This window comes from Cardiocondyla obscurior, linkage group LG02, assembly GCF_019399895.1.
Source record: "Cardiocondyla obscurior isolate alpha-2009 linkage group LG02, Cobs3.1, whole genome shotgun sequence".
Lineage (NCBI taxonomy): Eukaryota > Metazoa > Arthropoda > Insecta > Hymenoptera > Formicidae > Cardiocondyla > Cardiocondyla obscurior.
Genome location: NC_091865.1, coordinates 8,317,664 through 8,344,566, shown reverse-complemented (window position 1 = coordinate 8,344,566; position 26,903 = coordinate 8,317,664). Strand labels below are relative to the sequence as shown.

Genomic DNA, 26,903 nt, shown 5'->3' with positions numbered 1-26,903 from the left:
ATTATGCCAGACGCTATCATCGACGCTATAACCGTAATCACTGTCGGTGTACGTTTATCGGTTGCACAATTAAATTATCATAGCCCTTTCAGGTAAGAGGGCTTTCGCGTTGATCCAGGAAGGAATAAGCCTTGGGCCAATATCCGAGAAACCGGGCTCAATCCGCCGTACATGCGAGATAATTTATAGAAATATCCACCGTTGCACGACTAGTTAATGCCGCGACAGGAATGCATTCGGTATTTCTACATGTTGCACGCGGCATAATGCATCTCGTTTTCTCTAACCGACGCTTTTGAAGTAACCGGCTACATAAAGATGTTTCGTAAAGATTTTCTATAGATATGGAGCACTCTCGGATTTAAATGCATATATTAAAACTTCTAGAACCTTAGCAGTGTAAAAGTATTAAAATAGAGTTAAGGTATTGAAAATGTATACACATATTACACTGAAAATATTTTACGACAGTCGAAAAATAATTAATACGCAGCTTGCATGTCTCATATATCGAATTAAGATTTATGACAGCCAATTGTTTCCATAGTGCGTATGCTTGAATAGTATAATCTCTGCGTATTCTTTGCGTCGACTTTCTTACGTAACAAATACGCGTCAACAGATGCGACGACAGGAAATTTAGCCCTTTGGATACGCGGAATTCACATTTTGCAAGCGTAACGTAATTGAATAGATTCGAAGTCGTGCGACACTCGTTAATTAAAATAGCGAGCTGTTAGTCCCATATTAACGCCAGGTTTACTGCCACGTGGAATTCATTGAAACGCGCGTACGACCGTCACTCAATGTAATTACCCATACCGTTCTCAGCCGACGGCGATCGCGAGCGATTCTCGTTAATGTCCAATGCTCCGTACTTCTCGCAGAGGCTAAACACGCACGTTTTTCATTCCCATATGTGCACATAAAAGGATTTATGTATCGTCGGCACAATCGCGTTTAATTCCGTTAACTTTCTTTAATGATAAATTTGATTTTCTATCGCTGGTGTATAAACCCGATGATACAACAAACGCGCTTCACAAATGTTCATGATATCATATAATATTGACGGTAACGTTATTTTGATCTTCATTATTCATTTGTGCGAAAGAATTCAAATTGCTAAATTTTTATGCAATGCATTTTTATTAAGACACAGTTAATATGCTTTTTATTTAATAAGAATTAAAGTTTCAACAGAAACATATTTCTCTTAATGTGATTACCGTAAATGAAGTTGTCTAATTAACTACATGTTAATATAATTACACTCGATTCGTCATTAGACTGGCCATTTTTTAGTCAAGAGATAGCAAGTTAATGATGAATCCTCGGAGAAGTTTAATATCGTTGTATCGTATTCGTTTTCGTTGAATTTACTTAATCGTCCGGAAATAACTTTCCTGCTAAATGCAATTTTTTTTAACAGTGTTCGGTTTGGTCGCGTGACATCGTCTTAATTTGCAATGGACTTGATCGAGTAACTGGTATCATAATTAATGCACAATTTACAGGCGTTAATTAAATATCCAGTTTGCATGATTCCAATTTGACGCGGCATAAACGTGTAGTGAATGTTTCTTACGATGATATACAATGTCGCTCATACCTTGTTATTCCTGTCGCATTTATTTTCCACAAATATAGTTGGCTTGCGTGCAAAACTATTCTATGCTTTTAATCAATTATGGTACATATTATTTTTAACTTTATCTATTTTTTTTCCTAACTAAAGAAAAATAATAATTTATGTGTAAACGTTATTTTTAAAATTAAAAAAAAATTTTTTTTTATTACTTATTGTCTATTAACAATCATAGATTACTTAATTTTTTACTATCAATTTTTGAAATAATATCTTATCATGCATATATCATAGATTTGCCGTTTTAAGTTAATCCAGTATCACTTTGTGCGTTGAACGGTGGTTGTGATAAATGTTCGCTTGCTACATCTCGTCTACAAATAAATTTTCGATTTTCTTGCACATCGCGCTCGCCTCGAACCAGCAGGTGGCTTTTGGATCCAATTTTAAGGGCGTTCGCGCGATGAATCTCTCAGATTTATACAGTCTTTTTAATTGCGTGCGCGCCGCATCCGTAGGCGGCACGAATCACCGGCGAAGAGAACTTTATTCAAGTCGCGCTCGGAGGATCTGTACCTTCGACAAAAATTATCTAATAAAGAACGTACGCATTCGTATATTTACGTTTCTATATGTGAAATCGGTGATCTTATGTAACGTAATATAAATAGGTCCAATTACTCTTAACAATTTACCGGCTGTCCACGTGCTCAAGTAATTTTAGGGCATAACAATTATCATTTCGGAGATAAGGTTGAAAGTATTTTTGCTTGGTAAAAAAAAAAAAAAACCCCCTCAAAAAAGAAACAAAGAAACAAAAAAAAACCGCTGTGGTATATGAACCATATACCTGCACGTTACATCATGACTGTTTCTTCTTTCTCTCTCTTGCTCGCTTCCTTTTTACGCTGGATGGGTGTTCGGGCTACAATTTGCCGGCAGGTGCTCCAAATTGAAAACCCTTCGTCTACTCCGCCTCTGCAGTGCGTCGCCTACGCGCCTTCTCGGTACAAAAATCGCCGGTTATCGCGCGGCTTTCCATCGCGCGTCCGTTAAATTCTCGCCGCCTGGCCGATCAGTCGATGCTATCGCGCCGAATAAAGTAACGGACGGGCCGGTAATTGAGCAACCGCCCGCCGTCGGTCGCGGTTGTAATCTGTGACCGGATTGTTCAATTCGTGCGTGTAAGCAACACGGCGAAAAGCCCTCCTTACGTTTCAGCGTCACGAATAATTAATCTCCGCGGGGAATTATTACCATTTACGCGCGACATAAATCTCGCAGACCAGCACGCCTTTAGAAATCGCGCGAATATGGGATCTATGAACGCGCACCGAAAAGCATACCGAGGTTGATCGGCAAATTACGTGATTGGATTGGAAATGGGAGAGAGATCGATCGATGTCGCTTTCCATTCGCACATTGCGCGGCGGTAAAATAATGAACGGACTGCTTATTGCTTTGACGTTTAATAATTCCTCTTGAAAGTACGACAAGAGCATAGAAAGCACTGTTATTTAATCTCACAGAAAGGATATGTTACTTGGTATCCTAAAAAGATTAATCTTCCGAGATAATATTAAAAAAAAAAAAATCAAGTCTAATAACTTTGTCTGTGTTTCTTATTTTACAAATTTATTTTATTTTATTATATATTTATTCTTATTAGAATACATTACATGTGCTAATTATGATCAAGTTTTACAAGAAGATTCAAATCAGTTCTTTTTATGAAATATTTCACCGCGGAATTTAATACTTTATATTTTTATTTAACAATTATATATCGATACAACGATATACGTTTAATTTGTAAAATCCAATCTTTGTGACATTAAAAGAATATAATTTGAATACAGTTTTATAAAAATCTTATAAAAATATTGCTGCGTTAAAAATCATATGTCCGAACGGCGACGATCGTGTAACGACTCATAGCTCCCGCGTCTCGTCTGGTTAGCATTTTCAAACGATGTCCAGGGCAATCTCGGTATACCAGTCTGTATAAACGATGGGGGACATCGTTCCTACGCTCGGCTACACTATGTAAAGCGTAAGTCTCGCTTCGGGTGGTGCCTCGTTAAAAGAGAGCAGCGGCCACGCGGCTCATATCTCGCCGTTGTAACACGAAACCGCTGATACAGGAAACGGACATTTCCGGAAACGTACGAGAGAAAGAAGCAATCTCTTATCGCGTCGGTAAAAGGTATGCCACGACATCTCGCGATACCGGCCTCGCTCCGGGTGCCAATAACGCTCGTTTAACAACGAGTCGTCGCTACAGTTATTATTCTCGACTTGCAACAGGAAATCTGTCATTAATTTCAGAAGTTACGGGTATAACTGCACTGAACTCCGAGCTACGTGACAACGGCGACAGCGCGGTCCCGCCTTTTCTGAGCAGGCCGTCTTGCATTAGTCGCGAACGGTACGAAATATTTTACGCGGATAGCAGACTGTCCGTACGTCTGTCGTGACAATAACTCAATATTTTCTTACAAGGCGCAGCTTTTCTTTGCTGAAACTATATCAGAGTACTAAATAATTTATTTTGAATCAAGGCGATATCAGAAGTTTTTTTGTTAATATAAAAAAACAGAGATAAATTTATAGAAATCAATTTTTATATTTGATATGTCTCTGACGTCGCATCTGACGCGTCCGCGTCTTTTTATTTCTAACATTTAAAGTATACGAAAGCATTTTCCAAGATATAAATGTTAATTATGTGTGTTTACATTTTTAACTATTTAATTGAAACTCACGACTTAATTATCAATTTAAGGTTTTTTTCTAACGCAATCGTTCACGGGTTGAGATTAATTCGAAACGGATTAACGTTATTAGCAGGTTAATGATTTTACTATAGCTCATTCGTTCCTTCAGAACGCAGATAGGTTTGCTATTAGTTTTAACGCGTAGTGGACATATTATTTTCCGGTCACGAAAGAGAGAGAGAGGAGAAGTAGACGTCGAGCGACGAGAATACAATTTCGCCGATAGCGATATAAATTTGCAAGGAGCTATTTAACATTAGCCGACATTTAACGGCAATGCATCAGGTAGTGCCGCATGAAGTACGAGTCTCTCACTAGGTGGTAGTGTTAGTGATGACGGTGGTGGACGACGGCTAAGAGGAGGAATGGCGCTGCCGAGTGCGGCGCTTATGTCTTCCTCTGGTAATCAGCTGGTACCTCCTGCCGGTCGAGGCCTCGTCAAGTTATGACGCGGTGCACCTGCCATATGAAAACCATCGCCGCTCGCCTTGGCGTCAGCTTGATGGTGCCGCTTCTTGCAATGCAATGACGCCATCTTACGATCGGTCATCGGCAATTTATTTATTAATGAGTTCGGGGCTTTGCGACGTGGGTAGTACACGGCATTGAAGAGTCCACTTTCTCCTCCCCCTCCCCCTCCCCCTCTTTCTTCGTCTTCCTCTTAGCTCTTCTCCATTGTCCTCCTCGTCGCTCAAACTAATTAAACATCCTGCGGCTGGGAGAGTGAATCGGACGAGTCACGATGCTGCGAGTCATGTGCAGTCATGGCGCCGTGTTTGTTCTTGCGACAATACGATGCTACGCGATAATGGCAGCGATTTTTTGCGCTCGATCGTCGCTTTGTCATGCCCCGGAGTCGCGGCGATCCTCAACAAACGCGCGCTGTTCACGTTATTCATGCAGCATAAGCGAGCACTTCTTTTCATCTCGCTCTCGTTGATGATTTTCCGATCTTCAATGGCCAGTATAGATCACAGGCGAAATTCACTTGATCATTCAATTATCCGCGCTGTTAACATTCTCATCAGGCGCTTGAGAAGATAGACCGCGATTTAATCTTTCTTCCGCGTTTTGTTTCTCTGGACGTAGGAGATCGGCGGCGATCTCGCGGAGCAATTGCCGGCCGATTCGCGTTTTCCTTCTACTTTCTGGAAACGATCGAGAGGATCGATTATCCAATTACTCGCGAACCTTCGCTCATGTGTGCTCGTCGTGTATACGTACACGTGGACGCTTTTTCGCCGAAGGCTGCGCATGAACGGCGCCGGCGTTGCACCGTGCTCGCTGCCATGCGCCGCGCCGTGCCACGCCGTTGCGTTGCATGCGTATAAGTCACCGTGTAATTTATCACCACGCCCAGCGAGATCTTAATACGAATCACTTATCGGTTGCCGCGGATACGGTGCGTACGATACGCGCGCGCGGTATCGAATACACACGCTATATACACACACGTCTCGAGGACTAATAACCGGGAGAGGCAATTAAGGCGAAGCCAATGAACGCCGAGGGAATCGCGGTTGCGTTTCTTCCCTTTTCCGCTCGCTCTTGGCCCCGCGTCTCCCATTAACGTGCCCCTATACCGGCGCCCACACTATTTCCTGCGAGACGCGCCCGTCCTTCATCCTCCGTTCAGCGCGACGCGAGAAATCGGAGCGCCGGTTAAAGATAAGGTGTACGGCAATCTAGAAAACCATCGATAGAGAAACCACCGCGGCTAATATGGTGCTACCGCGCGCTGTAACGAGCTAGGCATGCGTCGGCCGTTATGACTGGATAATACCACATTTTCTGAATCACAGACCCTGTACATGGGAAAAAAGATTACGGTCGTCTTTCAATCTTTTTTCTTTTTTTTTTTTTCTTTCTTTCTTTTTCTTTGCGATGGGGCAAATTACTGGCCACCTTAATCGAATGTTTATTAGACGTCATTCGCGATGTCATAAATACGTTATATTACTTTTTTCCGCCGACTTTCGACGGATTAATTACACTCAGCTGCAGTTAACGTGTCATTGCATTTCTTTTTGTCACGTTTATTGACGCGCATAAAATTTGCCATTTAATGTTATTTTATTGATCTGAAAATGATAATGTTTTAGATTAGTTTGGAGAGGGGTATTAGCTTGTTGTTTTTAATTACCGCATATTATAAAATAATCGGTTTTGTAATTAAAAATTATTTAAAATTTAATAAAAAACTAATATTATTTTTTAAGCCTATAAATCTAGAGACTAGAAATATATATATATTTTTCTTTTTTTTTTTTTTAATACGGAATTAAAGTTATACCATATGTACTCACGAACGTGTGAGAATACGGTACCGCGCGAGTACTTTTCTTTCCGCGCGATCTTATTCGTATCGTCTTGCCGAGCGGCGATGCAAACGTATGTAAACGTGTCTATACAAACGTATGCATATAGTCACGATAACTGTACCGAGACAATAAGCCGGCGGGGAGTCAGGATATGGTCTTATACGTCTTAATGCGCCCTCATTGTTAGCCGTTACGTATCGTCTTTACGTACGTCGGTCGGCGCGGTTGAGATGCAGCGGGAACTAAAATCAGATCGACAGAAGTACCGAAGGTTCTCCATGGTTGGCTCTCTCTACCCCGCGGAGGTTGCGGATCAATGATTTAACTGGGAAACACAGATGGAATCTGAAGTACATTGTCTCTTCTTTCATAGATCGTTGCGATATCGTAAGCGCGCTAGAAGCGCAACACCGGAATCCGTCCCTCGGCGATCCTGTTTTTATACCGTACGAAATAATGCGCACTTCTACCCTGCCATTTTAACGGAAGCCTGTGCAATTTAAAATACACGAAACAATTAAACTTTGATGCCGCGTAGAATTAATCAATGAAACGTAACGACGTGCAAAAATTAATATTTATTATCCGGATATATCTTTCTTTGCAACCGCGACGGTAATGGCAAAACCGTAAAGATCCGAATGCGATGTAATTATTATATCTCCTCATTAATATTCATCCTATTAATTATAAATTACATTATGACGGATAAGAGATACGAAAATATACGGAAATTGATGTTACGCTATTAATATCCTAAATCTCTTGCGAAATCGCGTAGCAATTTGCAAGATCCCGTTTCGTCGATTAGCAGCGGCGTTCATATATTACTCAGATCAGTGCATTTAAAAGTCGCGTACGATCCGCGTGTATGCTATATATGTGTCGGCAGCGTGTACCGGTAATGCGCCGGCACCAAAGGAGATCGGTAGCCGCGGACGCGCATAATGCTGCACAGCATTTCCACGTACGTATGGGAGCACCCATGCACGGAGGGGGGGGGATAAGGGGGGACCACACACTGGTAGCGTTCAATTTATATTTTGGGCGGAGTTACGTTATTTATTGCTGCCGGCCTTCGTGCCTTCGACTGCCATTCCGCGTGCCGCCTTCGATGTAAATGGGACGAGCCGCCCTCTCCTCCTTCAAGCCAGCACGAGCATGCACCTTAAAAACGCATATCGATGCAGGTCCATCTGTCGGTCTCTCGCGCGCAATATTCTTCCCTTACTCGCTCGTCTTTTCTCGTCTTTGTTCCCCCTCGTTCCCTCGCAATCCGCTTCCACCGCGTGCGCTCCCAACCGCACTTTTGACCTCGCAAGATGCGCGTTTTAACGAGCCGCAGTGTATAATCGCGGCGACATAAATTTTCAGTTTTGCGAGCAGCCGCTTCCGTGAAGTGCTCGTATCAAGTAATTCGCGGGGATCACCCACGTTCAGGCCGATCCGTTAGATCTCTTGTCGTGAGCCTCTTACCGCTTTCGTAAATAAGTCCCGCAAATTGGTTTTATACGGCATCATAACCGTAACGATCAGCTGATTCAGTTAATGCGATACGTTTGTGTGACTGTTTTTAATGGGTCAGTGCTGGTTACGTCGGTCTACAGAGATTACCGCTTACGTTGCTGATTCGGTACGAAAATATCAAATGGCACGTTAACGTTTACGTATATTACGGTAATTGATCATTAGACAATCTTGTATTAGCAGTAATTTTTATTATTTATATTGACTTCAATAATTATAGTTTAGAAATTTGTTTTTTTTAAATTCCTTTTATAATATCACATGGATGGCTGATACATTCAGACGACTCTCTAAAAGAAAGTAAAAAAATTCGACTTTGTCTAGCGTATGTTATGCCACTTTATCAGCTTGAGAAAGAGATCAGGATCCGCAGACGCGTAAGATCTAAGTAGATAACGCACGAAAATGAAAAAAAGAGAAAGAGAACGATAAGGAAGACGGTGAAAGAAGAAGGCAAAGAAGGAGACGAGGAACGAGCTGCCACTCAGCGGCCCATAAACTGTATGAAATATTAATAATGGCGCCGCTCGTTTGCCGTGGACCTCCTCGGCATACCCTGAAACGACTGCGAAAGAGACAGGTCTCGCGGAATTGTCGGTTCGTTAACCTGAGCCCCCGCCTGTCGATTGAGGGGCCTTCCGAATTAATTTCTCGCGATTTTTTTGCTAATAACTGTTTTAACGAATCCGCGCTATATCGTTAACGACAATGATGATTTTTGTATATTTTTGTGATCGTTTAATCATTTCGGTTGATCTATCAGGCATTCACACATATGATTATATTCGCAAAAACGTACGATAATAATAACGTGGCATTTAAAGAAAGAAGTACAAAAGATATAAAGTTTCTTATTAAAAAAAAAAAATAATAAACAAAATTTGAACGTAATATTTTAACTTGCGTATACACTTTCGGAAACAATTTCGAATTATAATGATAGTTATATATTCCAAGATCTAGAAGCTTGTACAGCATTAATGGATAAGATAAAAATTGAATAATTTTAAATTGGTAAATGAAAATGGGTAGACCACCAGAAGGAGATTTATAGCTGGATAGGCTTTTAAATATCATTCGTAGGCAGCAGGTGCTCTTAGGAGTTTTACCAAGGTTCGACCACTGACCGCATCACAATGAAAGACAATAGACCGTATTACATCGTGACAGTTCCTCTCGAACCGCCCTTGACGTTCATAGTTCGTTCGCGGTGAATTTGACGTCTGTAAGATCGCGAAACACCTGCCGGTACGCATGGTTATCGAACGATCGTCTGTCATTCGTCTTGACAATTATAAGTAAAAGGAAACGACGATTATCATTTCGTTGTACACCGTGTATTAAGGTAGAATAAAACAGCGGTATTAGGTACTGAAACGATCTAGCGACACAAGAAACGTCATTAGAGAAATTACAACGTTTACATATGTAACATAAAGGTAGATGTAAAACATGTGCAAGTTTAATGCAAATACTTGGCGTCGATTCCGTAAAATATATATTCGATCGACGGCGACAGGCGACTTCTATTTTTAGAGTGGAATATCTCGTACGTTTATCCGTCGACACACCATCACCGCCGCCGCGGAACGATTCTTATCGCGGTAAACTAAACGCCGAGTGATACTCGAACGTCTTTGATTATTAAAAAATACAGCCGGAGCGATTAATCGCTCACGAGGGAAAGAGAGAGAGAGAGAGAAAGAGAGAGGATGAGCTCGATTAACCGTGATAATTAGTTACAAGTGTCCCCTGTTTAAACTAGGTTGGCTTCTTTTTTTTTTCCCCCGCACAAGTGAAGGTACTTTAAATGAGTATTTACGCTCACATTGTCATAATTATTTCATAAGGACCATCGTAAAATCGGGCACGTTATTACACCGCGACGCGTGCTCTTTTCTTCGTTCGCCTCCGTTCGAAAGTCTTTTTCTTCTCATAAGGAACTTGTCGTCGCTCGTACGCGCGCCCTACCGATTTTGCCGCGAGGCAGGTGAATATTATGCATAATGAATCGTCTACGTTAGCTCTGGTACCCGGAAACTCGAGACGTGCCGTCGTTCTGGTATCGGTTAAGGAGGAGGATATCTGCTGACTGACGGACCGATATCGATATGTCGACTCGCCGTTTCGGTCACTTGAACTGTCTGGATACCTCGGTGATCGTTACAGCGAAGATATTTAGAGACGTATCAATATATCAATAATTGCTATCGGCGCGCAGTACAAACCGCAATTCGAGTTCGCTAAGCTGTCGCCTGTCATTGCCGGGGAAGCAAAGTATCGAGAGAGTCGATGGGTTAACGAGCGCGCGTCAGTGGCAATTAATCAGCGATGGCGCAGGTGGCAAGGACACGCGGCAGTTACCGTCTTGTATCTCGATCTACCATTCATCTCGCATTCCATCATTCGTCGTGCGCGCCACGCCACCACGTGCAAAAGTTAACATAGTCGGCCAGCGGTGTGATTTTACACGGTAGTTTTATAAAATTAACGACGTCGTATTTGCCCTGAACGGCGGCCGGCTTGGGGCACATTTCCGGTAAATTTACACCGGGAAAAAGAGATAACTGCGATTCGCAGTTCGTATTTAGTTCGACGTATGATATCGGTTGGAACATCGCGCGGTAGACGCGTCATTCGGACGCGTGGAAGGTATCCCGGTTGTGTTGGTTGTTGAGATGCGTTATCCCGCGATCTGCTATCGTCGAGTGAGGAAGAGTGTGATGCGCGCCGCGCGGTAACCAGATGATAAGGGATAAATTTTGTGCGATCGGTTCGACGCGATAAGACCGCGAGAACTCGCAGGTACGCGGAAATACGATCCCCGGTTGTTTCACGAAACGATCGATGGGCGGCGATCGCCGACTAAGTGTTACGCACATACTCCTGAAGACTTAATGAGAAAAGTAGGAATGCGCCGACGAGCGAAAAATCAGTCCACATCTTTTTAATTGCCTTCGATAGGGTGCACCGATCGTAAGAAGAGCGGAGAGAAGCGTTTGTGAGATCTATATCGACTGGGTAGAAAATTAAACACGACCGCGGAGACGACGCTAATGCGTAATTACGTTGTAGAGGTCTTCTACGATAATGTCTGTTTATTGAAATTTATTACGAATTTAGTTAATAAAATAAGAGTAGAAATAAAATAAAATAAAATAAAATAGAACAAGAACATAGATCGAACGTGTATTCTCTTTCTTTTTCTCTCCGGAGGCTGGACAGAATTTTTCATTAGCATACGCCGTAAAAACAAGGATTTATTAATTTTTTTTTAAATATTTTTTGCGCCGAAAGATACTTCCTGGAGTCGTTATCGGCTCGCAAGAGGCTTACTTTGCGCCGTCGGTCGGCGCAGAATTTCTGATGTTTTGCGAGTTTCTTCGTGCAACGATTTACGCTCTCCTGTCGGGCGTAAATAATAATCAACCCTCTCCCTTTTCTCGAAGAAGGCACTAAATCGCATCACTGATATTTCCTTTCCACCCCCTTCTCCCAGGCTTCGCCCGGCGTTATCTTCAATTACAAGTGGCCGGCTTCGTTTCGGTAACGAGTACTCCGCGCTACCGACTACTGATTCCTTTCCTTGCTCATGCAATTTTTTTGCTAGCCCCGTCCCGCGTTTTTGTTTAATCCTCCTGTTGGCGCGGTGGCAGCTCTCGGCTGCCACAATGTCCAAGCCGGCATGCACATAAATCTTTCGCACTTCGGTTGGATTAATGTCGTGGTATCAACGGTGAATAAATCAACTTCAGATAAATTGCCGAGAAGGAAGATTTCATTTCGGGGAAATTAGTCGTCCGCGTAACGTGCAATAGCGAATATTTTTTTTTATTATTAAAACATATTAGGTAACAATTCGACAGTATTTTAAAGAAATTCTGACGATTGCGACTAATTACGTTCAAATATTAATCGTTACGGATCTTCTATTGTATAAAGCGGTAAAAAATTTCTCTTTATAATTATACATACTCGTTACGTTTAGCTAACTCGAATGTAATACTGATTGGACGGTAATTGTATTGCGTCGAACCAGCAAAACTTTTAAAGTCCCGATTGAATCGCGCATTACATTAAAGTCAATCCGTGTCTGACCCTGGCAGTTCATCATTTCGATCGACGTCTCGTGGGAGGTATAAAGCTTCCATAAAGTAAATGACCTTACCTCCAGCAGTGATTTTCACAAGTACATACCGGTTATACACATTGCTACCGCGTGCATTTGCTCGAAGGTATCAGTATTTCCTAACGAATCGCGAATTTATTCTCCCAGCGTGAATAAATCCTTATCCGGTGAGCGCGAAGAAACTCATCAGGTATTAACTCCTAATTAGCGTGTGGATTCTGTACACACGTCGTCGCAATAAGCTGTGATAAAGTTGTTGAATATGCTGCTAATTATGCGAAATGCCTGGTAAAACACGTGTTTTTGTGAACAGACACGACGCGAAATTAATAGATTCGAGAATACAGCGAAAGAATCCGTTAATGTGATCGGAAACGCTATATTTCAGTAAATTGAGATATTCTACTTTTTATTTAATTTATTTTACGGAAGATATTTTTTTATTTATCACATATTAATATCGCGTAAAATATTTTATATATTTTGAACTGAGCAATCTTAATTTATCACATACCATTTTGTTTTATTTATTTAAATATTAAATTAAATTATTAAAAAGGAATATTATTAATTTTACATTTACTATATATTTTAATCATCTTCAGGGCAAACAAAATATAATTAAAAAGTCCATCTCTTCGATTTTTTAATATAAAGTTTTAATTCTTGTAAAACTTTCTAATATTCCTCTTTTCTGCACAATCTTGAGCCAGACTAACCAGTTTTATCTCGTGTAATTTGCGCGGTATTCTAAAATAAACTCGATAAATAACTCTTTCTTCTCGTACGACTGTCGCTTCACTTACGCGTGCACGCGGTCCAGTATCAGGTGCGTACGCAGTGCGTCATCTCGATAGGATCTCGAGTCTCGTATACGCGATTCGACACGACGACTGAACATTCCGCCCACTTACCTCTCGTACGGCCTGCTCGAGCTCGCAAAGCGCTCGTCGAATTTTGTCTCGTGGTTTGCTCTCATCTCGCTGCTCCCGCTCTTCGAGATCTGTTCTCGCGATTACCGCATGTACAGAAACACTTCAACTCCCGACTAGTCCCGACAGGCGATTTTTAATGAGACGCATGAATGAGGCAGTAGGAGACAAAAACTCACGGCATCCTTATATTTTTACATTTTATAAGCCTCTTCGAAATGTAGTAATAAATTAATTTTAAACTCGACGTTTAAATTCCAAAAACAAAAATAATTCTCATTTTTTGGGTAGAGGAGGGAAGGCTTCTTTAACAGAAATCTGCAAATTAATTTTTTTTAATTATCAAGAGCGATAATTGCTTATTCGTAATCGGTATTTAATGCGCATTTTTAGCACGTATTTGATTTACTTAACAACTTTATTATTATCAAACCTTTATTGTGTAGCATAAAGGAAAAAGATATATCTTTATCGGATGCAAAATATTGTCGCGCGTGTAATCGATTATTCCACAGAGTTAACTGGGAGTTCTTTTACGACCCGCGAGATGAGAGATACAGTGCCGATCGAGTCGAACAACGTTTAATGTCTATTCGCGCGTAGTCGTCACGAAATAAGTGATCAAAAAACCGTCCGTGGCAGGCCGCGCGCGAGAGACGGTTTTCGTCTTATCTTACATTCCATTACGCGGACAAGCTCGGGGACGACGGGTGGAAAGCCGCTTTAATGGCGGTTATCAGATTCAAAACCAATATCCTACGCAAGGATAAGCCGGGCCCGGGCTCCAACTGAATGATGTGGGCAGATAATCATGCGAAGCGGAGGTATCTCGACGCCACATGTCTTTCAATCGCCACGTACGTCTCTTTCTCCCGCATGATGGATATATCTTTTCTCAATACGTGCATATGAAATATATATATATATATATATATATATATATATATATATATATATATATATATATGTGTATACAATATATGTATATACTATACTATATCGTGCGGGAGACTGAAGCCGCGCTTTGGTTGCTCTCGCGATCTTCTCAGCTGCCGAGCCGATCAAAACTTTCGATATCGATTGGATATAATGACGCGCTCGTATATAACTATTGGATACTGCGGCGAACCGCAGGGTATATCGTTGCCTGAAAGGTAAGAAGAAACGCGCGCACAGTTGCATGAAAGTTGCAACCGCGTTGAGTGGAAAGGAACGATCGGCAGCACTCGGTAGATCACTCTATCGTCTGGAGTAGTCTGGACCATCGATAGCCGACCGATTGCTATTTATGTTGAGCTTTCGCGCCAATTATTTTTCTACGTGTTGAATTGATTGCAAGTTACCGATTTGTTTGCCACGTATCGTAAGTTGAAGGATAAATGCTTTGTAATTTACTATATCGTTTTAAAAAAGTTTTAGTTTTTATTAAAGAAGCCAAATAAAGGAAAAAAATTATTATTATTGTGAAGATAAGCGTAAAATAATTAACATTAAAAAATTTTTTGTGTTGAAAGTAGTTTTAATGTTATATTTGGCTATTTATATAATTTTTATTTCATTATTTATTACTATTTAGCATTGAAAAAATTGATAGTTAATCAATACTTCGGAAATGGAAAGAAAAACTACTCCCTTCTATCGTTTCGTTTTGTCTTTTTCTTATTTTTATTTTTTATTTCATTTCTTACTTGACGTGAATGACATGATGCACTCGTTAGCTTCGTATACTATCGCGTGTACAGGCGCACGCGTTTTTTCTGCTTCGGCAACATATATGCGGTATCGCTTGATCGAGGTATCATCCATGATCATCAAGATTGTGAAACAAAAACATAATTTCTGTAATGTTATCCATATTTTATCGGCATATTTTTATTAAGAAAACTAACGAAGAAATCTGTATAAGCGGTAACATTATTATATATTAATTTTTATGTATGTAAAGATATCGTAGAGTTTTAAAAAACTAGAGAAGTACATAAATACGGAAAGATATATGAAATTACTTCAAGTTTGATATTCGTTATAATTAGTTCTTTATACAACTACAAATATTATATAAAATATTAATTCCTTATGTTGTTTAAAAAAATATAAACGTATTTCGTTTAAAAAAGAAATTGTATGAGACGCAAGCCGAGAGAGAATGAATATTTTCGTAACGCATATAGTTCGCCATCCGAATGCGTGACAATGAAAAGTGAACGCTGAGCACTGACACGTACCCGCGTCTCGAGAGGTCCACGCTTATAAACGCATCGTCGCGCGTATCGCGTCGCGTCTCTCGTCTCGAAATCCAAGTTTCTCGGTAAAAGTTGGTCCCGTTGCGCGATGAGGTCTCCTCGTATATCACCGGGGATTACCGAGTCGACGGCGAGTCAGCTCGCGCGGGGGGCGTTTCACCGATGGACAAGGAAACTTCTACGCCGCCGCCGCCGCCGCCGTCGCCACCGCGTGAGTCTCTGTCACCGAGAAAAATGTCGGTTATTCTTCTCCGACTGTGATAAACGCGCGCCGCCGCACGAATATACCTGAGTCGACACGGGCACACGCGTGGACGTCTCCATTTCCTGGTTAACGAACGATCGCCGTTCTTCTTCTCGCACCATGACGATGCAGCATGCGGCCACCGTTGGTCAGCCGGTCGACAAATTAATGTCAAAGGCCAATTGGAGAAACGCGCGCGCGGGTCGAAGGGACGTCGCGTGTCTTCAAGGCGGAAGCTAATTCTGGGATCCTTGATAATGATTCGACGTGAGATCCTAATCTACTCTCTAAGCTCACGCGCGCATCGTCCTCTATCGTACGAAGAAAAGCGTAACGCACCGCCATCTTTCCCCATCTTCCTTCCACCTTTCTGGATTTCTCGGAACGTTATAACGTTATAGCCACTGGTATCTCAATCAAACGTTATCCGTAGAATCTCTCTTCTGCCTACGGCTTGTGTGACTTTCACGTATTAATTAGCAGCTTCCTCGCGCGTCCATCTGACGCGGTTAGCAGTGACGTTTAGTGTGGGCAGCCGGTTTATTCGCGCCAGTTCAGTTATTTCGTATTATTGCCAGAACGATCCTGCATCCTACGTAAGCAAGCAGTCGTTTCCATCGTTTATCCACCGGCGTACAAACGTACTTTTATGCAACTCCAATTCTAGAACTTAATCTCAAAATTATAATCTTAAATGACACTTGTATGACTGTGCAAATAATCTCCAGTCAATATTCTATTAATTTTTTATTGTATAATCGTCTCGCGACAGGAAGAAGATTAAGAATATCTGCTGTTATCGTGGAGCTGATAATAGATTATAAACGAGCAGAAATATAACATGTTAATGAGATATCCTGACGAGACCGCGATAATTAAAGCACCTAGGACAAGCATGTTGAACGAGCATCGCCAATTATCAATCCCCCAATAAATGATGTTTTTGACAAGCGATATTTATTTTGCAACATCATCGATAACCGCGCCGCGGCATTAAGCATTGTTATTGCTACCCGTGGCAATTCATTTTCTTTCCGGGGCGACGTAATTAATTATCGCGAGTCCGATCGTCAACGCGCGCGCCGATACCGAGGCGCGCTTGTAAATATGGTTTCTCGCGTACGTAAGATCCATCGATCCGCGGATCGATCGATCAAACGGAATGCACACGACGTCGCGTCGTGTGCGTGCGTAGAGGTTTCACTCGCTTCTTTTGCGCGAGGATGGGCAGCTGTCGAAAGTCGCCGAGGGGGAAAAAAAGAAGAGAAGCCATTTGTATTATCAGCAACGCGTAATTATCCCGGCGCAGTTTCCGCGTAAATTGTACGATATTTAGTAATTCTTTTTTTTTGTTTTCCTTTCTTTTTTTTTTTTTTTTTTGCTTTATCGCGTGTTGGCTTCGGGGCATGAAAGGAAATAATCGTTGTAATGAACTGGTGCGTTCTGCGCGTGAGCTTTTACCCGTTGAATATATCCGATTACGTTTAATGAGAAAATCGAGTCGACTTGAGAGACGGCCTCGCGCGTCGAAGCACGGTCAAAGCGTTGCAGAATTCGCCACTGTAGTTAATGCCGTCGCGCAGCTGGTACCGTTGATCGTCCTGCGCACCGCGACGACGTAAGTTGCCGATTACCGAAGAGATCGCACCGCTGATCGTGCCGCCGGTTATTTGAGTAAATGAAGTTGATAAGCATACACGGCACAAAATTGAAAGTTAAGGGTACCCAATAAGTGTTGACGTTAAGGGGAGATCATTTGACGATGCGCGGTTTCGAAGAAAATTTTACGCTACATTTTGCTTATCATTGCGCTTAATCGCGTCGCTAATCATACTCTTGGCGGCCGTATCTTCCATTAGCATTTTTCTCTTTAAACGAAATCATTACAATGTTAATATTTATGCAGATACGGTAAAAGAACATGCGCTACGCGCGTACATCCGGAATGCTATTATCGAAAATGCAACAAGATTTATTAGCGAACAAGACTGTCAGATAACAGAAAGTATAATAAACGGTCAGACCAGGCGTTTCTTCGGAAGAAAGTGAGGCATTTTCGAAGGGTTTTACCTTGAGGGCTTTGGTTTAAATCTGCGAGATCGGCGAGCTGGAAGTCCGACTACGCTGACTCGCCGCATGCGTGACTCTTGCGCCTAAAGAAAAACGATGCGTGCGCCAACATGTGCGAGGACTGACATAAATGAGGCTGCGAACATATGGTTGATTCATATGCATATCATTACAGATCGTAGATCTAAGCTTCTACGAAACGACGTGAGTTCGAACTTGCTCGCGGTTTACTCGTGGCGTCTCGATGACGAAGATGGTCATTAAATCGAGTACGGAATTTCGCGCCATTATATTCTCTTTGTATTCCGTATTACGTTGAAACCCCCAATAGGTACGCTAATATAATAATATTTAGTACGTAATATATTTTTATTAAAACGCGATAGTTAATTAATATATTTTTTTATATAGAAACGAAAGAGAGAGAGAGAAAAAAATTAGGTTTTATCAGCAGTCTAAAAGTACGAAATAATAACGGCAACAATCGTGTTATTGATCGAGGGTTCGATTTCTGTCAAGTGGGCGAGGAAGCCTCGAAGAAAATCGAAGACGAAGTTAAACTGTGCGGGTTCGCGTGCGTTTGATTACCCCCTCGAGCTTCGAGTCAGGTGGTTGTCTACCCGAACCTTGAAAACTTGAGATTCAAAAGCCGAAGAGCGTGGATTCCCGGTGTGATGGAGTGCCTTCGGGGCCATCGTTTTCTGGCTCTGAAACCGGAGATTTGACCAGAGAAACTTCACGTTGGATTCTTCCTGTGAATGTCTCTGTTCAAGGTCGGCGGGCGCGATTGATTAAATATAACTACTATTTTTTAACAAGTCGCTAAGTAATTGTTTCGCGTAAAAGATACACCGTCAAAACTTTTAATCGAACACCTCCGCCAAAATAAAATACGGAATAGTTGTCTATTGTAGACTGCCAGTTATCGAGACGCAATAATTATTACCGCCACGCATAGAAACTATCGATAATAATACATCGTCAGCTAGGTAGTATTATTATCGGCCTTGCCTTCTCTCAATTAAAAGAATAGACCGATTATAAATACTAAGTATTAATGTTTTCTGTCATTTAATTTTTTTTGTAATTCTTCTTAACCTTCGAACCTTTTAACGTAAAGCATAAATTATTGTTTGATGAATTTAATTTACGTAAAATAATTACGAGGAGTTAGCGATATTTCGACGAAATATTAAAATTCCATCGAGAAAGCCTTCTGCGAGAAAAAGGCGGCCCTCGTTCCGGTGGAACGACTCGGCGGACAATCCTCCTCTCGTCGGAAGATCCCGCCGCACGATGATGGATGCGCGTTAGCGCGGGAGTGCGCGAAGACAAAGATCCTACGGACTCCCTCCCGGCGTGCGCAACGTGCATTAGTTTGCGTCGCTCCCGCTGTGCGCAAATTAGAGCCGAGAGTGTAGCAGCGTGCACTGCCGCGCGCTTCTCGCGGCGCGGAACGAAGAGATTCTGGCGGAGAATGGCCGCGGACGGACGAGAACGGCGCGGGAAGGAGCTGAGGGGAGGGAAACGGGACGAGTAGCGGGCGGGTGGAAGAAGTGGCGGTGAAGACGGGAGTGAGTGAAGAAGATGGTAACGGAGGCGAACTCGCGATGAACGACCGCAATCAACGCAACACCGCCCCGCGAAAATTGCCCCCTTCTTCTCTCGGAATACACCCGGAATATATTATCCACACGGGTGTTCCACGCCGCGGCGCGTCCTCCTCGCTGGGTCAAGGGGTCGCGCACTCCGGAACGAACATGGCCCCGAAGGAAGAGAAGCGTGCCCGTGAAGAGCCGCACGATCGGTCCGCGCTGCATCCTGTTGCTCTCACGAGAGGAGACTCGCGAGATTGCATTTATCGGGACCACCGCGGGATCCTCTAGTCTTTGGATTGTCGAACGTGATTACTAGATTCACCCTTTCGCGTGTGATAAACCTTACGTATCTCCACAGAATATTTTTGGTACCAAAATAAAAAAAAAAAAAAGAGCAACGTAGAATCTGTTTAATTTATCATAGATATCGTGAGCGTAGCGAGTTTTCAATAGACAAAGCGAATCATATTCATATTTGCGTGACGTCGAACAACACCGCGATGCTAACTTCCTGCAGGAAAGTGCGAGATTATTTTTTTCTTTCTTTTTCTAAAGCAATTCTTTCTAGATATTGGTTTTGACGGTGCCCGCGGGAAAGGGATCCGTAAATCATTACGCCACTCGTGGCAGCGGGCCTTGGCCGCGTATCCGCCCTAGGTGAAGTAGCGTGTGGAAGTCGGGTTCCACTGTCAGTACCACTGAGATATGTTAGCTCATTACCGTGACGTATAGCTGCCGCCGGTAACGCATGCACGATATATCCATAATTGTTGCGGCGTGCCGGCTACGTAAGATCCTCGGAGGCGATTCCGGCGCGGCTCTGATATCGGTTTTATTGGCTCGATCGTTCCCGGGCGCAACAAAGTTTCGAGATACGTACCGCCGATTCGCGACCGGCCGATAGTATTCTCCGCGGAGTAAAACCCCGCAGAAATCCGAGCTCGCCTTTAGAAACCGCGCCCTCGCGCCCCACCACGTATCCGGATAACTTTATTTAATGCGCATTCAATATATCGTGCGCTATCGGGCCCGCCAACGATGCTGCCTCGTCGCGATTAACTGACTATTACACCGTAATGCATGCTACAATTTTTTTTTTAACTATGCTTCTCGCGACGGGATACGGAGAACGGGATAAGTCGATGGAATAGAGGCGTAACGTTGGTTTCATGCGAATTTTTTCAACAGGCTGAGATTCAGGCCTTGTAACATTACAATTTATTGCGCGATAAGTTGGTAGGAAAATATATAATGGATTGCGAAAACAGCCGCTTCGATTCATCATGTCTATTTATTGGCCATTAACGCAACGATTTATCGCATAATTTTTTTTTTTTTGGTCATAGCTACAATATTCATTTAATAACAAAAATTAAATATCCTACAACTGCAAAAAAAAAAAAAAAGAAACATATCACGATTACGCGTTGGCAAGATACTGTTCTTATGACCGCGTAACTTCACATTACATGTATATGACTATTGTAGTTTTGAGCTCAAGTTCTTCTGACTGCTCGCATTTAATTAATATATGATGAGAGAAGAGCAAAAAAAAAATCTTTTTCTCTTTTCTACGCTACCAGCATAGATAATTACCGAATAGCCGAGATAGTTAATCATGTCCGAACGGTCGTTCGTTGACGGTTTCTGCGCCTGGTACCCAATTTCACCGTGAGAAACCATCCTCGACAAACTGTTGTACGGCCCGGTACTTTAATCGACTTAGAGCCTAGAATCGGTTCCGTGCGTAGGTGTTTGAGAGACTTTTTCGGGACCCGCTTTGAAAATACGCGTCCACTCGACGGGTGCCGATAGGCATTCCTTCACAGGTGTGGAACGATCTCGAGTGTCCGGTTTATAGGACGCCTGAGAAAAGGGCGGAAGCCTGCCGCTATAAAAGGAGGATGCTTTTCTAACGATCTCACCTGCGTGTATTATCGTCCAACATCCGCGCATCGTACTCTATCCCGGCTATAAAAGCGTTCTCACAAGCAAGCGCGTATGGTATACATTTTTTAACAGCTCTTTGTCGAAAGAGGAGGAGGGAAAGTATACGCGCGCGTGCGTCCGCCAATGATATATGAACGTGAAAACAAAAACAATTTAAAGCCGATTTACATAGGACTGTTGCAGCGCAAGGAAATTACTAATTTACCTTGTTGACGCTGTCGCTTTTTTTAATTTCTTTTTTTTTTAAGTCCTCGTCGTATGGTTAGTAAAAGACGTACAACGCAGGCGGGAATTCATAAAGTTCCATCGAGGAATTTGATTAATCGATCTGGAGGTTATAGGTTCGATACGCTCTTGAGATTCCCGCGATCGGTTTTCGTCCCGCTTTTATGCATACGAGTCTGCTATAACGAGATTGAAAAAAAAAAGAACAAAAACAAAAAGTTTATATTCTGATGTACGATCGACGTTCGCGTCTATAAATGGTTACATTAATAGCGTAAAACAGGCGGCAACGCCATCGGTCTAAACGCCGAGAGGACAGTGAGCAAAAATGTTACGCAACGCATATACTTTTTAACTCACGGCCGAAGCTAATCGATTTAGTTTTTGTACTTGTTGTTAATACCTACGTTACGACGTTGAGATATATCCCGCGACAGGGGGAAAGAAAATTTATTATCGCTCGGAGCTCGCTGTCTTGAATATCATTATCTACGTCACATATCATTGTCATATATAGGTCTATTACGTCATTTACATGTCATCTTTTTTTTTGAGCGACGTTGTAATTTAATTGCTAGAAAAGAATGATTAGGTAATGACGGCGAGGTAAAACGAGAAGTATAGCCGTGCACTTGAGCTTCTTTTTTTTTTTTTAATTTTAATTAATGATAATTAGCCGATGACCGCGGTGAAATTTAGTTGGAATATGATCGCGTTTGTGAAATTGAAGAATTACCGGGTGCTTGATAAATGAGACGATAAGTGCAAAATATATACAACAGGTACTCGCAGAACTTCGAGGTATATCCCTTGACACGGGGAGAGGTTCCTTGTAACAAGTGATCGTGCAAGGAGCGAGGTATGGCGGTGGGGCAGGCAGGTTCGAGTAGTGCTCACCTTCTTAACTTTATGTATACTACGTAATGGTCGGCCGTTTATCACCCTCGCTCCACACGCGAGATATAAATGCGTTTTCTATTAATTCCTTCCGCCGAGCGAACCGGCAAACTGGCGCCCGCGACCCATGCGTTCAGATACGCGGCGTGCGGATGCAACCAGGTCACGCAAGTCCGCGTGACGATAAACCGAACGGATGCTGTACGCTCGCCTATTTGCTTGGAATCGTTTCGCGATCGATCTTTTGTGAGCGCCGTTGAGCGCTCTCCTCTTCTCGCGATGTAGCGATGTATTATCGGGGCTTAACGCACGGATAAACCCGCATGCATCGCGTCGCCCGATTTATATCTCTATCAGTGCGTAAGATGTTCCGCTCTTTTGACGCTCTGTTTACCCTTCGAAAGCAATTAATATGCGCGAAGAGTTAAAATTCATGCTACACGCGCGCTAAACCGGATGGACATCCATACAGGCTGGTTAAAGTAAAAATAATGTTAGCCTTCTACACACAAACGGTTTCGCATATACGTATACATATTTATTTTTATTGCAAGTTAAAAGCACTGTGTAAAATGTTTAATTTTAAAACATACGTTTTTCAAAGAATAAGATTAATAATTAAAAAAAGGAAAAAAGAAAAAAAAACTAATAAAGAAATAAAATTACTCAATTTTTTGATATTGAGACTTTATAATTATTGATATTAATTCCGACAATTATTTTTATCTGCAAAGTTTATTTATACGTCGTTTTATTTAAAGCGCCGAGCAGCGTACACTTGGGTTACTTCATTTAAAATCAGAAGCGATAATCGGCGCGGCACAACTTTATATCCTACGTTCTTATCCCGGCACTTTATCACTCGCGTACTAGTAGCAGCGTGGAGCAAGGACCGATTAATTCACAGACCGTGCGCGGTGGCAGTAGCGAAGGAGGCCAGTACCTAAGTCGTTAACGTCAGGGCCATCGATGGGACTAATTAGCCCCGCGCCGCCGTACTTCGGAAGCGCGCACGGAATGGTAGCAGCTGTTTCAACGGGAGCAGGTGAATCTCGCTACCGTTCGCTAAAGCCGCGGCACAAGTCGACGGGCTCGGCGACGTCGTCCTAATCGCCATCGCGCCCCTAATGACGTCCAACCCCTTTCCCGCGCAGCTACGTTCCATTCGAAATTCGCTTAATTGGCTGTACTGGTCAGTTATTTATTGCGTCTCAATATATATACCTGTGTACTTGGCGCTGTCTTTTAACGCCATATAGCCTCTTGACCGGCCTGTTTAGCCCTCTTAAACATAGTTAAGAAGAGTTTATAGAGCACAATTATTGAAAATAAAATATTAAAACGTTCCTATTACACATAATTACGAAATTTATATATCGATGAAAGATCTAAATACTCTTAATGTTTTTTTTTTCTTTTTTAAATATTAAATCTTTAGTTAATTTACTTTAATTTAATTTAATTTAATTATTAAAAAGTAAATTAAAAAGTAAACATAAAAAATTTAATTATTGATAATATGCATAATTTTTTACAATCGTTAAGTATCGTTAAATATTGATATTACTTACAGTCAGCATTGTCGTAATTTAGTTTAGGCGTTAAATCGTAATAATATTCTTCGCTTGAAACGAGCCTTTAAATTGCGCGTATCTCGAGCAAAAATCTAATTTTCTTCTTATTACCGATGTCACAGCGACGGACGTATAAAGCGTACGCACACGGCGCTGTATAAATTCGCGTCGGCATCTTGTTATCAGCTTATTGGCGATCACGGTTGCACTCGCAATGATACCGGAATCCGTAACACTGAACAGGTAAAAGAAACGGAATGAAGAAAGGAAGAAGTATTTAAATTAAGGTAGATCAAAGAACGCCGGCATTAAATAGAAATATTCGTTGATGCATACCACTTTTTATCAAGTAAACCTCTCCTTCTTTCTTTACAAAAAAAAAAACTTTTTGTTCTGCTGCTGTGAAATTATGTCACGATTAGATATTTAATAAACTTTTTTTTTAAATATAAGTTTGTACATGCAAATGGCGGATGATGCGACGTCTCAACGAAGAAACTGTTATTTTGATTTAATGTCACGCAAAATTCGCGACAACCCGTTTTTAACGACTAAATAAAAGTTCTTTGATAAACCATGTTCGCGCGACTTCAAAGACCGGTATACGCGAATAATACGTCGCGTTCTCGGCCGTTCGTCGATTTCCCGCGACATAAATTAACATTATCAGCGGGGTGAAGCAATCAAGGATCTCCGTTTCTACGGTGAAAATCGCGGGCGAGCCAACAAACTTATTACAGATCTATTAGATCGGCTAACCGGGATAAGAAAATATCTTGGCAGAAGAAAAATCCGCGCTTTGGCCATACGCACTCCTAATGAACGCTATTTACGAATTACGAACGCTTCGTTAACTCGCGCGCACGCGGTCGCGCCGGGTATTCGCGGGGATATTCAACGAGGAATGGTTATCGTAACCGTTTTTGCGAGCTACGCTATAAACCCAGGCATCCGTAATCGTAAAACCTTTCTCCCGTGCGAATTTGCCGTGATCAATGACCCAGTTATGTATTATGCGCCAAACAACGGCGCGATATGTTGAGGCACGCTTTCTTTAAAAGAAAAACTATATAGATACACCAACGCGAAACTTCTATTTTTTAATTTAAACGAAAAGATTGATATCGAAAAGTGTTATTAAAATAGTCGCTGGAAGCGATGAGAACGATATCAAGTAATGTTTGTGCTAATAAATTCTATCCCAATTTTTTTTTTCCCTCGTTTTCTGACACGAATATTACGATGATCTTTGAATGGAAATTTAAGCACGGATATTAGTAAATACGAAGATTTATGAGGCTGCGATACCGGATACCGCACCCGACGCTACGGGCTATCGTCAAAAAGCCATCCATGCGGCAAGTAGGTACCGAAAGCTCGGACTGTTACACGAACAATGTGGAATTTCGTTCGCTTGCCTGCCGGGTCCCAAGATCGTGACGTTCATCGCATTGTGTCCGTCGGGCGCGTCGGGCTGCGAAGAATTTCGCCCAGAAGCGACAGGCGCGAGACTTTGCGTTCGCACAACCGTTTTGGCTTTAACGGATATCGTGAGAGATCGTGGGCGGAGATTATTGTGATCGCGCTGAGATCGCTCGGACAGTAACAACGTTGCAGAACCAGGAAGCAAGTCCCTAAAGCGACAATGTAATGAGAAGCGATGCAAGAAAGTGGCAAAAGGATCGGGCATGAAATATGCTCTGGATGCTGCCGGTGAAGATGGCGGAACGGTTGGATTGGCGCGCGGTATCTACCGTATTCCATTTTGTATAAATATATACCTTTCCGCGACAGGAGAGATAAAATATACGGGCGAAACGCTGGGGCGAAGTAGATGGAAAAAAGATATTTAAACTGGTCAGGCCCGAAAAAAATACAAAGTGATTAATGCGTAATTTTCATAACGCAGCTTAACAATTATTGACGAAGAATACGGAAGCACGCAACGGCGGTTGAAGTTTCCGTGTTCCATAAGAGCGCGGAAAATAATTTTAGCTTCGGGGAAGAACAATTTTCAGTAATGATCGTATTTTATTTCGTCGAAATTTTCATTCGGCAGAAGTGCGGCCGTGAGTTACGAGACGCACCTTGCGTCTATCACTTTCTCATCCGCGAGAAAATGCGAGCACCGTCCGTATTTCTTTGGCTTATTACAGGATACATCTGTTACTGCGCCGGTAGCAGCAGCGTGCAATCAGGCACGTACATAATTCGAATGCAGAAAGAGGGAAATTGCCGATTAACCGTTTTTTAATCGCGTAGGTAGGGCATTATACTTGCGAGTGCAATCGACAGCCGTTACAGTCATTCTTACCACTCAACGATAAATGAGAACCAAATCATCCATTCGTCTTATATTTATGCGCGTGACAAAAATTGCTTTCGATATGTACAGGTAATTTGCCATTATAAATAATAAATCTTTATTAAATATTACGCTAGATCCTAGCTATTTACAATAATACATTATATATTTTTAATAACGTGTCTATTTATTCGACACGAGTCAGTCAGTAATTGAAGACTTAATTAACAATGATTTATATTTGTATGTATAAGAAGAAAGCTAACATTCTACTGCTTCCGCTCTCTCCCTCCCTATCTTTGTTAGAAATTTTTATTTCATTTTAATTATAGGATACGTTCCACTCGCGAAAGATCATTTACCGATGGGTTTACCTTAGCCGTGCGTTCGTGAGTTTAAACAAGATATCACATGTTGCACGAAGGCGTGTCTGACATGTCATGCGTCGTTGCGATTTCGCATCCGTTATTTCGCACAATGTGTATTTTATGCGTCATAATCGAGAATTACGGGCGCACGCGGC

The 26,903-nt window shown here is 42.0% G+C and overlaps 1 pseudogene; it reads right to left on the bottom strand.

The window, feature by feature from the left end:
• Window positions 1-19,023: 19,023 nt before the first annotated feature.
• LOC139113075 (uncharacterized) lies at window positions 19,024-19,855 on the bottom strand (annotated as a pseudogene).
• Window positions 19,856-26,903: the final 7,048 nt, after the last annotated feature.